The following is a 12,492-nucleotide window of genomic DNA, read 5'->3' as shown; positions in this document are numbered from 1 at the left end:
ACTCTTGAACTGCTTTGTTGTAACATAGTTCATACCCATTTATTTGTTGTTTTCATTTCCGCGAGAGGTCTATGTGGTATCTCGGCTGCTCTCACTATTCATCACATTTACTTGCGACGGAAACGTATTCTTATCACATGACTCATATTCTATAACCAATGTATAGTATGAAAACTGCCAAGACTACAGAAAGAGAACAAACATTTCAATGATCGGATGGACAGTTCACAATGTTGTGGGGAAGAAAAAAAGGAAAATAAAGCAGGCACGATGGAGTTTTGAAAATCCCTCGTCCAGTTTCCAGTCCAGCACCATAACCACTTAACCACGACGCCGCGGCTGTTCAATTTCTCTCGATATTGCACTTGTCAAGCTTGGACCGTTCAATGTTTCTATTATCCTTTTTTTCGAATCTCAGTACACCTTCTTCCTATTTTCATGCTTGATCTGTGTTCAGTTTTTGACGGTCTCTCCACCGAGCCATCTTACCACTAAATCTGAGGCGGGTGCGATAGGGAGATTCTCTTGTTAGTACCGGGAGCCATCTAGCTGCTGTAAGTAGAAGTACATCAGATACTACGCAAATGACTTGCCGTAGCTGAATAAACGCCACTTACGTGTGAAACTGTTGGGCCATGTGCCTGAACAGTACTCATTTGATAGGTAACCCAATGGTAGTGCTGTCATTGACATTTATAAAGCGATTCTTCCTTTTTTTCCGTGAAGGCTCATTATGAGCCAGAATTGTTCAAATGTCTACAACAGTTAAGAGTAATAATGAGAACAGAAAGAAGCAAAAGTGTCAAGAGTGTTAGAGCGTACCATCACGTCGGTATCTAAGTCATAAGAGGCCAAACAGTAGTTCACATTGGCCACTACGAGATAGGAAATCAACTGCGACGTCATTGAGGAAACCATCATGTCTTTTACCCGCAATAATTTAGGGAAGCTGTGGTAAGTGCGTCTGGATGGGAAAGGAATTCCTGTTCTCCAGGATACAATACTAAAGTCTTAACAACCGCGCTCTTTGCGCGAACGGGTGCAGTACTTTACATGGCTGTTAAAAGAGACGTCCGTCCATTCCTCTTAAATGGACTGACCAACGCGTCGAAGAATCTGAGAATACAGACATGACCAATAGCAATCCACCTCGACAAGGGCTGTCTTCTTACATTCTTACCCACTTACAGTAGATCAGAGAGGCAGGAAGCAGTAAAGTTGTAATCTACTTTATTTCTAATCCTCAGCTACTGATGTAAGATGGCATTTTTCCTGCCTTCTCGGGAGATTTCATATTTTCCCCGATGGTTTCTGTAGATAACAGTAATGTCCATTATGTTTACATTTTAGTATAAGATAACAGTAATACTCCGCACTTGCTCTACTCGATAATGTGACCCAACCAATAAGCGAGCAGCACTATCACACCGAACATAAAGTGGTATGGTGTGCGGCATTATTAAGTTACTTGTGTTCAAAAAAAGTAGGATTCGAGTTTAGGTATGTTTAATAATGTAAATCTTTTTGAACGTTCTTGCCCCGCCGTCTTTGTCGCAGAATAGGTCCTAAAGCTTTCTTCTTATTAGATATCAAAATTAGGGCGAAGTATTTGTGAGCTTCTGTGCTATGGACTGAGACGTATCAAGCTGGAAAAAGCACTTTTCATGAAGATAGCTCCCAGTCTTTAAATATTCCTAATTTATTCACAGGTGTAATAGAGAATTATTGTCTATTTTTGTGAAAACGTGTATTTACACAGCGTTTAGACACGTCGCTGTTACGTTATTAGCTTTAGAGGTTGTTGTTGTTACGTCTTGAGTCCGGAGACTGATTAGAAGAAGCTCTCGACGCAAGTATATCCTGTGCAAGTCATCTATGCATAACTACTGAAACGTACATCCGTTTTACTCTGCTTACTGTATTGGAACTTTGATCTCCCCCTACAAGTTTTACCACATGCACTTCCCTCTGTTACTAAACTGCTTATTCCTTGATGCCTCAGGATTTGTCCTATTAGCCGATCTCTTCTTTTACTCAGGTGTGTGGCACAAATTTCTATTCTACCCACTCTTTTCGGTACGCTCTTACTGGGTATTCGAACTAACAACACAATCTTCGGCATTCTTCTTAACACCACGTTTCGAAAGCAACTCTTTTTCTCTTGTCTGAACCGTTTGTCATCCACATTTCAGTTCCATACAAGGCTACACTTCAGACAAATACCTTCAGGAAAGAGTTCAAAACATTTAAATTTGCATACGATATTAAAAATTTCTCTTTTACAGAAAATATTTTCTTGTCATTGCCAGTCTGCATTTTACATACGCTCTGGTTCGACCATTATTCATCATTTTGTCCCTCAGATAACAAAACTTATCTATCTTTAGTGACTCATTTCCTATATAATCGCTGCCTTAATTCGATCACATTATAGTACCCTTAATGCACTTTTGTTGATGTTATTATATTAATTAACAGTATCTCACTTCCACTTTAACCACTAGGCTATTATCAGAATTAATTTAATTCTAAAAATAACAAACAATAACAAGCTAACCAGACGAATACTTCACCATACTTAAACTTTATGTTTGATGTCGGTACCCGTTCCGAAGGCTACCAAAGCTTTAGCATTGTTGCTTAGTATGATAACTTCACTATGGAATGTAACAGTTTTACTAAGTGTAGCCTAGAAATAAAAGCTTGCTTTGCCTATATGATAACATTCAAAGCCGTTGTGTAAATCTTCAGACTTTTTCTACGAAATTAACAGTACAGAATATTATAAACAAACTAAAAGGCGATGGGAAGCACAATTCTGCAGGAAAAGGCGATATAACATTACTCGAGTCCTCATTGTAATTCATTCATTTTTCCCATTTGCCTTTATGGCAAAGAAGTGTATGGTGGTGACGTAAAGTTCCTTGTCAGCAGACTTTGCGCCAGTGTCCTGGATTAAATTCCAAACCCACCCTCAGGACAGAACATAAAAGGACGAACGAAGAAGTTAAATATTTAGTTAAGATCATGAGAGTGCTATAAATGTGGGACAGTCATTTTAACTTCATTCCTCCCGAACAATAATTTAATGTCTTAAATAATGTGCCATCTCGTGCGCCAATTACCCACAATTACACGCCGCATTTTTTGTTTTACACAGGAAAAAAACAACTTTGCAAGATACTCTGCTGATAAGTTCGCGATTTCGAGTGGGAGAAATATTAAGCATCTTTGCGACATATTCTCGAACTATCTGAACCAACGAACTTGGCCGTCTATTTGCTGGTCAACCCAAAAATATAAATTTTATTAATATTTACTATTAAAACAGTCTTGATCACGATTTATTTATCAAGGTGACCGGTTTCGATCACTACTCGAGCAAAAGACATGTTCTAAAATTCTAGAATTTTAGAATTTTAGAACATGTCTTTTGCTCGAGTATCATGTCGTTTTTGGAAACTCAGAATCTACTATGTAGGAATCAACATGGATTCCGGAAACAGCGATCGTGTGAAACCCAACTCGCTTTATTTGTTCATGAGACCCAGAAAATATTAGATACAGGCTCCCAGGTAGATGCCATTTTCCTTGACTTCCGGAAGGCGTTCGATACAGTTCCGCACTGTCGCCTGATAAACAAAGTAAGAGCCTACGGAATATCAGACCAGCTGTGTGGCTGGATTGAAGAGTTTTTAGCAAACAGAACACAGCATGTTGTTCTCAATGGAGAGACATCTACAGACGTTAAAGTAACCTCTGGCGTGCCACAGGGGAGTGTTATGGGACCATTGCTTTTCACAATATATATAAATGACCTAGTAGATAGTGTCGGAAGTTCCATGCGGCTTTTCGCGGATGATGCTGTAGTATACAGAGAAGTTGCAGCATTAGAAAATTGTAGCGAAATGCAGGAAGATCTGCAGCGGATAGGCACTTGGTGCAGGGAGTGGCAACTGACCCTTAACATAGACAAATGTAATGTATTGCGAATACATAGAAAGAAGGATCCTTTATTGTATGATTATATGATAGCGGAACAAACACTGGTAGCAGTTACTTCTGTAAAATATCTGGGAGTATGCGTGCGGAACGATTTGAAGTGGAATGATCATATAAAATTAATTGTTGGTAAGGCGGGTACCAGGTTGAGATTCATTGGGAGAGTCCTTAGAAAATGTAGTCCATCAACAAAGGAGGTGGCTTACAAAACACTCGTTCGACCTATACTTGAGTATTGCTCATCAGTGTGGGATCCGCACCAGATCGGGTTGACGGAGGAGATAGAGAAGATCCAAAGAAGAGCGGCGCGTTTCGTCACAGGGTTATTTGGTAACCGTGATAGCGTTACGGAGATGTTTAACAAACTCAAATGGCAGACTCTGCAAGAGAGGCGCTCTGCATCGCGGTGTAGCTTGCTCGCCAGGTTTCGAGAGGGTGCGTTTCTGGATGAGGTATCGAATATATTGCTTCCCCCTACTTATACCTCCCGAGGAGATCACGAATGTAAAATTAGAGAGATTAGAGCGCGCACAGAGGCTTTCAGACAGTCGTTCTTCCCGCGAACCATACGCGACTGGAACAGGAAAGGGAGATAATGACAGTGGCACGTAAAGTGCCCTCCGCCACACACCGTTGGGTGGCTTGCGGAGTATAAATGTAGATGTAGATGTACTGTGGTCATCTTCAGACCACTGAGTAGGAACCTCTTTCTGTTGGAGAATCACTACTCTGTAGTCTGAAGATGACCACAGTAGTGGTCGAAACCGGTCACCTTGATAAATAAATCGTGATCAAGGCTGTTTTAATAGTAAATATTTGTAACACATTGATCACTGCCACTCCCATAATGTATTCAAAAGTAATAAATTTTATTAGTTTCACATTCTATTTGTTTCCCTAGAGTGTTCGGCTCACTGGAGCAGTCGATATAGCAAAAAATGTCTAAAAAACTTAGAAAGCATCCTTTCGTATGTGATACTTTTATGTAAATTACATTGGAGAAATCTGGATTATTTGAAGAAATGTAGAATTTTTGCGTAGTCAGATTATATGCCTCGTAGAAAACTTATAACTTTGTATGGTACTAAAATAAGCACTTCAGGGTTTATCTGTTTACATCGCTGACTGGTTATCCGATGCGCCATACGGTTCGAACCATTCTGCCTACTGTTAATATCATAATTAGTAAAACCGATGTTAAGTTGTTGCTGTTGTGCTGTTACTGTTTGTAGTAAGTTGTAAGTCACTGACAGCATTTCCTGTTGTATAAACCAAACCTGCATGCTCTACGACGTGTTGACACGTCAGTGCTAGTCCTACACTACGGTCAGATTTTTTCCTCACAAAAACGACAGTGATGTGTCTCCCAAAACAAGAAGAAAGAAGTCATCAATATACACAAGACGAGCAAATTCGCTACGCTTTCGCCGGCTGGCCTACAGCCAACTACTGAAGAGGTTCATTACCCTCAATCACCTAGGGATACAAGCACAAATGTGGAGAAAAACAAAGAACAGTAGTACGGAAACTTGCTACAGTGCCTAAGTGCCATGCCTATAGTTCATGCCTACATGCGATGAACAGGCCAAACAGTACTCTTCACGTTGGCCCGTAGTCTTATCGAAGTTCGCGATTCGAAATAATGAAGGACGATATTTAACAACCCGCTAATATTGACGTCATTAGCTTGTACTGGAGAAAAGCATTTTACGTTGCCTTCTTGAAAGATACATCACACAATTTTACTTCTCCAGTTTGAGGACACTGTTGAAAATCAAAATTAGGAAACCTGTTTTTTTTTTAGAGGCTCAGATGTCTAAGACGTGTAGACCTCTGACAACTCGATACTCGGGTTTAAGTAAAAGCGATCCTCGACTAGGGCTGTCAGTGAGGAAAATGAGAGAGACCCGTAATCAGGGGATGTGGCTGAGGAACAAGATTAGGCTTCACCGTCGAGGGATTAGTAAATCGATTTGGTATGAAATATCAAAAATACTTCGTAAAATACTTTTACTCGTGGAGACACACACGTTGGTACTCGTTCCCATCTATTGCCGATTGTAACCCATTACGGCAAGCAGTCACTACGAAATGGATTGTTGTAACATAACCTTTATTTGACATAAATAACGGGAAAAAAACATTTTAAGCATCAGGACATGACTTGAATTCGGTAATGTGGTACACTGCGTGCCAATATAAAAAGCGACTTTTAAAGGATATAAGATCGACTGGAGCCATTAGCAGTACACTCACAAACTTGTGTAGGGAATAGTAATACAAATGGCCTCGTACAAACTTAGGCTACTGTCACTAGGGAATACTTTAGCTGTCCAATGCTGAAATTTTCCGCCTCCATAGTCAGCATGATATTAATATATACCTCTAGTCCAAAATCTTTAGTGTCAAAACTATAAAAATGATAGGGTATCCTAAAATGAGTGTTAATGGTCGGAAATGAATATTTGGTTTTATATTAACATAAACAAGATACACCTTATTGCAGTTGTTCAAAAGTATCGACAGCTAGTCTCATTGCGTGGATTAGAACGGCACATACACTACTGGCCATTAAAATTGCTACACCAAGAAGTAATGCAGATGATAAACGAGTATTCATTGGACAAATATATTATACTAGAACTGACATGTGATTACATTTTCACGCAGTTTGGGTGCATAGATACTGAGAAATCAGTACACAGAACAACCACCTCTGGCCCTAAAAACGGCCTTGATACGCCTGGGCATTGAGTCAAACAGAACTTGGATGGCGTCTACAGGTACAACTGCCCATGCAGCTTCAACACGATACCACAGTTCATCAAGAGTAGTGACTGGCGTATTGTGACGAGCCAGTTCCTCGGCCACCATTGACCAGACGTTTTCAATTGGTGAGATCTGGAGAATGTGCTGGCCAGGGCAGCAGTCGAACATTTTCTGTATCCAGAAAGGCCCGTACAGGACCTGCAACATGCGGTCGTGCATTATCCTGCTGAAATGTAGGGTTTCGCAGGGATCGAATGAAGGGTAGAGCCACGGGTCGTAACACATCTGAAATGTAATGTCCACTGTTCAAAGTGCCGTCAATGCGAAAAAGAGGTGACCGAGACGTGTAACCAGTGGCACCCCATACCATCACGCCGGGGGATACTCCAGTATGGCGATGACGAATACACGCTTCCATTGTGCGTTCACGGCGATGTCGCCAAACACGGATGCGACCATCATGATGCTGTCAGGGAGTTTCCCTGCCTCGTGATGACTGGGTGTTGTGTGATGTCCTTAGGTTAGTTACGTTTAAGTAGTTCTAAGTTCTATGGGACTAATGACCATAGATGTTAAATTCCATAGTGCTCAGAGCCATTTGAGCCATGATGCTGTAAACAGAACCTGGATTCATCCGAAAAAATGACGTTTTGCCATTCGTGCACCCAGGTTCGTCGTTGAGTTCACCATCGCGGGCGCTCCTGTCTGTGATGCAGCGTCAAGGGTAACCGCAGCCATGGTCTCCGAGCTGATAGTCCATGCTGCTGCAAAAGTCGTCGAACTGTTCATGCAGATGGTAGATGGTTGTTGTCTTGCAAACGTCCCCATCTGTTGACTCAGGGATCGAGACGTCGCTGCACGATCCGTTACAGCCATACGGATAAGATGCCTGTCATCTCGACTGCTAGTGATACGAGGCCGTTGGGATCCTGCACGGCGTTCCGTATTACCCTCCTGAACCCACCGATTCCATATTCTGCTAACAGTCATTAGATCTCGACCAACGCGAGCAGCATTGTCGCGATACGATAAACCGCAATCGCGATAGGCTACAATCCGACTTTTATCAAAGTCGGAAACGTGACAGTACGCATTTCTCCTCCTTACACGAGGCATCACAACAACGTTTCACCAGGAAACATCAGTCAACTGCTGTTTGTATATGAGAAATCGGTTGGAAACTTTCCTCATGTAGCACGTTGTAGGTGTTGCCACCGGCGCCAACCTCGTGTGAATGCTCTGAAAAGCTAATAATTTGCGTATCACAGCATCTTCTTCCTGTCGGTTAAATTTCGCGTCTGTAGCACGTCATCTTCGTGGTGTAGCAATTTTAATGGCCAGTAGTGTATAATGTTGATATTTTTTTTCTCTCTCTCTCTCGCTCTCTCTCTCTCTCTCTCTCTCTCTCTCTCTCTCAAATATACTCATTGTCTGTTCTACAATGAAACAGTTAGCTAAGATTCTACCAGTACGGTCTCCTTCAATTTCTAAAGGGGTTTCAACCATAAAGTGACATTATGTTACACCATAGGAAGCCACGTGTAGCGCGACCACATTACAATTTTGTATTTTTTCAAAACTAATGAAACCAACATCGATACAGAAACGTGCGTAGTTTCGAAACACGTGCCTCACGCTCACTGCTAATTTTTTAAAACCTCACACCACCCGAAATATTCATTTCAGAACACTGGGTCCTGGTCTCAAAATACTCGGTTTATGATCGTTTACCGTGTGTATAATTTTGAACCTAAAGGTTTGAGACACAGTATACGCATATCCTGAACGAAGTCAACGAGCCAGTAGCTTACCATTTATAATAACACCACACCGATTTCACAATGTCCTAGGTTATTCTCGGTGGAGGTACAGTTATTTAATGCAGTGACAAAACTTAGTTTATATTGTTGTTTCCTAGTTTGATGTTTGCCTGACTGATGACTGTCCTTTTTTGCACAGAGCTAGAGCTTTAACATAGTAAACCATGAGAAACGTGCTAAGAAACGAAAAGGTGTTACCATTGTATTAACGCATTACTTGTATTTGAGTGCTCAGTGATGCGACACGCAAAAAACGCGAAATAACACCATGGTCTTCGCAGTTATCGCTCTTCATCCCTTACGTGTTCTTTTCCTTAATTTTAAATTGCATTGAATGTTTCTATCGCCACGCAGGATGAGGTAAGAAAGAATGATACCTGTGTGATGTTATTGGCTATTTACATAAATGGTGGAAAAATGATGTGTTGTCATGTTTTTCATTCATTTGCTTTGAGACGCGGAGTTTCACATACGCATTACGGATATATTTAAAAACTGCCCCACTCAAAGAATCTTATAATCCAAGGAAGTGACTTCAGATTCTGAATCCAACAATCTGATTAAGCATCTAAACACACTGACGGATCTCGTGAGATATGCTCTGAGATGGCCTCCTAATCAATACAGCAGTGACAACCCCTCCCCCCCCCCTCACCCCCCTTGTGCCTTCAGAGCCCACCTGGCACAATCTAAGCCTTTATCGATAATGAGCAACGTCTCGCTATTCGAAAGCCTCAATTATGTTTAGATACTCAATACGCAAAAAATTTTTCGAGACGAAACAAAACTGACGATACGATCTCTGCAACCGACTGTCACGTATTTGTTCAGTACTATTTTGAAGTAGTTAATAGTGTACTTAAGTCAGAAAAAAAGAAACTCTTGTTGAAGTGATTAACTCGTGGGAAAACTACAAGCTAATTTCTTGTTAATAGTTGTGGCTAGTCATTTAATGCTAGGGGAATCGGATTACTGACTGAGGCGGCAGCCAAGAAGGTTGTTATCACCTACTCAAAACCCTGTATGATTCTGATACTCAGCTACAATTGTCAGCGCAGCGTGTCCTGAGCACAGTCCGCATTATGCTGCGTCGCCACCACGCAATTCGCTGCATCAGCCACAACATCCGATTCAAAGCCGACTGCCCTTGCATTTCATTTCATTTTCGTTTACATTCTTTAATGAAATGCCATACTGCGACGCCAAAGTTTGGTGTTTCAAGGGGCTGTGATATTTCCAAAGAGGCTGTCGCAACGTTCGGCTACCGCAGAAATATGGCGGATCTGCAATGTGCGAAAGAGGCCGGTGTGGTTACTCTGTTCTGCCCACAGGTACAGTGTGCTGGCTGTCACAGAAAGTGTTACGGCATTAGTCGAGTTCCACGTGGGTAGACGTCCGCTGTGATAGCCGGAAGTAGAATGCAGCCGCTTGCTTAGGGCTAACCGTCCATACAACTGGCCACAGCTAATTACTCCCTCCTTCGTGCTGAATTTACCGGACCAACGCTTTAGCGTCATTCTCATACACTACGTGTTCAACGCCGCAACAACAAATCGCCACCAGTCGAACTCTTCGAGCATAAGATATCGATGGAGAACGATGTGCTCTGAAGAACGCTGAAGTGTGGACAAAAGAGAGCTTTCACTGGGCGGCAAGCCAACGACACGAGCGAAAATAGACAACAGAGGCATGTTGTTCCTTTAACTAGACCACCTGCGTTACCAGATTTGCTGCGTCTAAACTGAATCGTCAGCTTCTCAGGCACAAAAATGCGTCCTCAATGCGAGCCAAAAAAAAAGTCTGTTTCAAATGTTGTTAAGTTTTTTCTGCGTCCATGCATGCTACACGTATGTCGTACACGTCACCTCATAGCTAAAAGATGAAAATGCCTTCGTTGTCAAGCTCTAAGTGAGTGCTGACGCAACACACGTTTCGAAGCACCAAAATACAGGCCTATATGTGATCAAAAGACTGATTTGACATGTATAATTAAAGTCGCGATGCCAAGTTAAGATCTGCTGGTTGTGGAACTACTATTTGCTACCACTGACCCTGATAAACGATATCAAACATTACGTTTCAGTTGTCACATATTTGAGTGTTACACAAACATTATACACGAACATAAATTAAAATGTGTCATTACATTGGTATATACAGAAGATGTACATACTTCTGCAACTTTATTCATACCCAGATGTAAGTAACTTTACATATGACAAACATGTGTCTTCACTTGTAGAAGAAAATGTACGGGATTACAATTTTATGTACTAGTTACCATCACGTGTAAATAGAATTTTAGTGTACGGTTAGTCCACGTATACTTCCGAAGTCACTTGCCATAGTTGAGATCACATCTCAACAATGTCGTCCCCTCTCCATTCTAACCCATTTACTAATAATGCTTCCTCATCTGAGTAAGTCCAGGTGTACTTCCCAAGCCACTAGCCATAGCTGATAGCACATCTTAACAATGTTGTTCCCTCTCCTTACTAACCCATTTAGGAATAATGCGCCCTCATCTGAGCCATCTTATTTTCATCTCTCCTTCGAAAGATATTCGACGGAGGCAGCAGAACTATGGCACAGTCTACCTAGAAAAGAAATGCTATAAATTTTACGGGAAACCGTTTCACGTGATCATCGCCCCTTCCTTCGAAAAATTCCTATTCCGGTTCCATAAGCAATTTTGTTACTCTTCCGCGTAGGCTCTACTGAATTCTTACGTGAGTCTGAATTATTTCGATGTCTACCGTCAGATTTTCTTGACAAGATCACCAAACGTTAGAGCGATACTGTAGAATAGCTCGCACTAGTATCTCGTCTTAGTCTCCGTAACAGACGCATCGCACTTTTCCGGAACCATCCCGACGAATTTAAGGTTTGCTTTCTTCTTTCCTCCTAATGATGTGAACATTGGAACATGTCGAAAACTTTCTGCTGCTTGCGGGTAGGAACATTATTAGGGCGTTACGTATTATAAACTTCGCGTACCAGCAAAAATATGTCTCTCCGTTGCAGATCTGTGAGAATATATTCTAAAAAAAGACCTTGGATGAATCATTCGAGGCGTAATTGGAGAGAATAGATTAATCGATCATCGCTCGGAGGCTCAGAGATACGGTAGATGACAGAAAGACTTTGGCAGGCTGGAAAGCAGCTCGACGTAGCGCAATGAAACGCTGCGCGGCCCCACCCATAGACACCGCGTACCTAGTGCGCGCGCGTAGCCACGCACCCGCACGCGCATAAACACACACATACACGCACGCATACATACACAAACACGCACGGGGTGGCGAGGATGCGTGGTTTGGCTAGCGGTCCACGGTGCGGGCTGGGGCGCGCGTGCGTGGCAGCGGCGGCGGCGCCGGCCGGCGGCGGCGGCGGCGGCGGCAGCGGCGGCCTACCTGCGGTGCGGCGTGGGAGGCGTGCGGCCCGTGCGGCGGTAGTCGCGCCACTGCTGCTGCCGGCTGCTCGCTGCCGGGCCGCGCCTCGCCTCGCCGCTCGCGCTGCGCCCGCGCCTATCGATCGCTCGCCTCGCAGCCTCCGCTCCGCTCCTCTCCGTCGCCATGGCAGCTGCAGCGCCGCTGCGCGCGGATACCTGGCCGTCCCCGCCCACGCCCAGCGCCCGCCGTACAGGTGTACCGCGCCGCCGACACTTGTTCACACGCCGATACACGCGCAAAGGCGGCCGCCTGCCTCCTTCCCCTGGGGCCGTCTGCATTCCACTACTGCAGATACCTCCCACTTTTCAAAGACAGATTCTTCCCCTGCAGGTGTCCCTATCTCACGAACGTGATCATTGAAGGTTATCTACAGCGCTCAGTTCTCGGTCTTATGTTCTGCGACGTAAACGTCTCCCTCCTAGATCCACCTGTGATGCATTTCTGCAGAT

The 12,492-nt window shown here is 43.1% G+C and overlaps 1 protein-coding gene across 8 annotated transcripts in view; it reads right to left on the bottom strand.

Moving 5' to 3' along the window:
- Positions 1-12,097, bottom strand: part of LOC126188374 (glutamate-gated chloride channel) — a 681,209-nt gene extending 669,112 nt beyond the window's left edge. For all 8 annotated transcript variants that reach the window (XM_049929990.1, XM_049929998.1, XM_049929976.1 and 5 more), the window contains exon 1: positions 12,005-12,097. The gene's annotated coding sequence lies outside the window, so the exon portion shown is untranslated. The remainder of the gene's footprint in view (positions 1-12,004) is intronic.
- Between the last annotated feature and the right edge of the window lie 395 nt (positions 12,098-12,492).

Source organism: Schistocerca cancellata, chromosome 1, assembly GCF_023864275.1.
Source record: "Schistocerca cancellata isolate TAMUIC-IGC-003103 chromosome 1, iqSchCanc2.1, whole genome shotgun sequence".
In the NCBI taxonomy this organism is placed as follows: domain Eukaryota; kingdom Metazoa; phylum Arthropoda; class Insecta; order Orthoptera; family Acrididae; genus Schistocerca; species Schistocerca cancellata.
This window is presented reverse-complemented; position numbering and strand designations above follow the sequence as displayed.